Source organism: Schistocerca americana, chromosome 2 (genome assembly GCF_021461395.2).
Source record: "Schistocerca americana isolate TAMUIC-IGC-003095 chromosome 2, iqSchAmer2.1, whole genome shotgun sequence".
NCBI lineage: Eukaryota > Metazoa > Arthropoda > Insecta > Orthoptera > Acrididae > Schistocerca > Schistocerca americana.
Genome location: NC_060120.1, coordinates 192,595,610 through 192,597,714, shown reverse-complemented (window position 1 = coordinate 192,597,714; position 2,105 = coordinate 192,595,610). Strand labels below are relative to the sequence as shown.

General features: G+C 43.5%; 1 non-coding gene across 1 annotated transcript; it reads left to right on the top strand.

Moving 5' to 3' along the window:
* Nucleotides 1-1,386: 1,386 nt before the first annotated feature.
* Nucleotides 1,387-1,461, top strand: Trnal-caa. The gene has a single exon. It is a non-coding gene; the product is annotated as a tRNA-Leu (tRNA).
* Nucleotides 1,462-2,105: the final 644 nt, after the last annotated feature.

Sequence of the window (2,105 nt, the reverse complement as noted above, 5' to 3'; positions counted from 1 at the left end):
AAATTCCTACTGCAGATGGACCTTAGTGAGATGAGTCTGTAATTCAGCGAATTACTCCTTTCAAGGGGATTGGTGTAACTTGTGCAAGTTTCCGATCTTTTGGTACGAACCTTTCATGGAGTGAGGTGTAGTATATGATCGCTAAGTACGGGACTACTTTGTCAGCATACTCTGAAAGGAAACTAAATGGTATACGATCTCGAGCGGAAGACATGTTCTAATGTTTTTAGCTGCTTCTCTACATACTACTTAATTAGTTGCTTATGTTTGCAGCTGTTCTTGATTCGAATTCTGGAATATTTACTTGTGCAACATATCACAATCTTCCGCAGGCGAAAAGAAGGTAGCTATTGTTAGTGAACTGAATGTGTCACGTACCAACAATAATTACAACCTCTTCAAAGTACTGGGGATTTTAAGTACACCAATCGTTTACAGTAACATTTATAATTACTGCACAAGCAGTCCTGTACATTGCCGTGGAACAAGATCTAAAATGAACATATATTTGACAAGAAAGAATAAACATCTAGCTCGAAACAGAGTTTTCTATCAAGGTATAAAACTTTAAAATAAATATCCATGGTCCAGAATGAGATTTTCACTCTGCAGCGGAGTGTGCGCTGATATGAAACTTCCTGGCAGATTAAAACTGTGTGCCCGACCGAGACTCGAACTCGGGACCTTTGCCTGTTGCGGGCAAGTGTTCTACCATCTGAGCTACCGAAGCACGACTCACGCCCGGTCCTCACAGCCTTACTTCTGCCAGTATCTCATCTCCTACCTTCCAAACTTTACAGAAGCTCTCCTACGAACCTTGCAGGACTAGCACTTCTGAAAGAAAGGATACAGCGGAGACATGGCTTAGCCACAGCGTGGAGATGTTTCCAGAATAAGATTTTCACTCCGCAGTGGAGTGTGCGCTGATATGAAACTTCCTGGCAGATTAAAACTGAGTGCCCGACCGAGACTCGAACTCGGGACCTTTGCCTTTCGCGGGCAAGTGCTCTACCAACTGAGCTACCGAAGCACGACTCACGCCCGGTACTCACAGCTTTACTTCTGCCAGTACCTCGTCTCCTACCTTCCAAACTTTACAGAAGCTCTCCTGCGAACCTTGCAGAACTAGCACTCCTGAAAGAAAGGATATTGCGGAGACATGGCTTAGCCACAGCCTGGGGGATGTTTCCAGAATGAGATTTTCACTCTGCAGCGGAGTGTGCGCTGATATGAAACTTCCTGGCAGATTAAAACTGTGTGCCCGACCGAGACTCGAACTCGGGACCTTTGCCTTTCGCGGGCAAGTGCTTTACCAACTGAGCTACCGAAGCACGACTCACGCCCGGTTCTCACAGCTTTACTTCTGCCAGTACCGGGCGTGAGTAGTGCTTCGGTAGCTCAGTTGGTAGAGCACTTGCCCGCAAAAGGCAAAGGTCCCGAGTTCGAGTCTCGGTCGGGCACACAGTTTTAATCTGCCAGGAAGTTTCAATATCCATGGTGATTAGAGAGGGCACTAAAACTAATTTACTTAAAAAGGCGCTTCAGAAGTACCTGTTAAACAACATTCTGTACAGTGGATTATTACTTCGATAACACAGAGTAAGGGTTTAGTACAACTTGAATACAAACAACAAAAACAATAATAAAACATCTATCATTTCACATAACACTTCTACATTATGTTTTTCTTCTTTTTTTCTTTTCTAGAAAAAAACTTAAACAGTGCATGATACATCTTACCTTTCTATGCTAAGCGTATCGCATGTGTTTAGTGTTACATTGCGAAATTGTGTGTATGTAGTGTGTGCAGTGACTGGGAGTAAGAAATTAATAAACAGCGTAGCACTAGCCCTTTAAATTTTTACACTAGAGATATTCCGAATGAGGTAGCACTGTTTTAAGCAGAGTGGCCTCGTATTTGGCAGGATGGAGGTTCCAATGTTCATTGTCTATTCCGACGGACTTGGGCAATCCTGATTTAGGTTTTCCGTGATTTTCCTGAATTGCATCAGGTAAATACCAGGATGGTTCCTGGCCTTATATGCCACCGCCGACTACCCGTCTTATTCTTTTCAAACTAGACCTCTAAGTATGTAAATGCACGC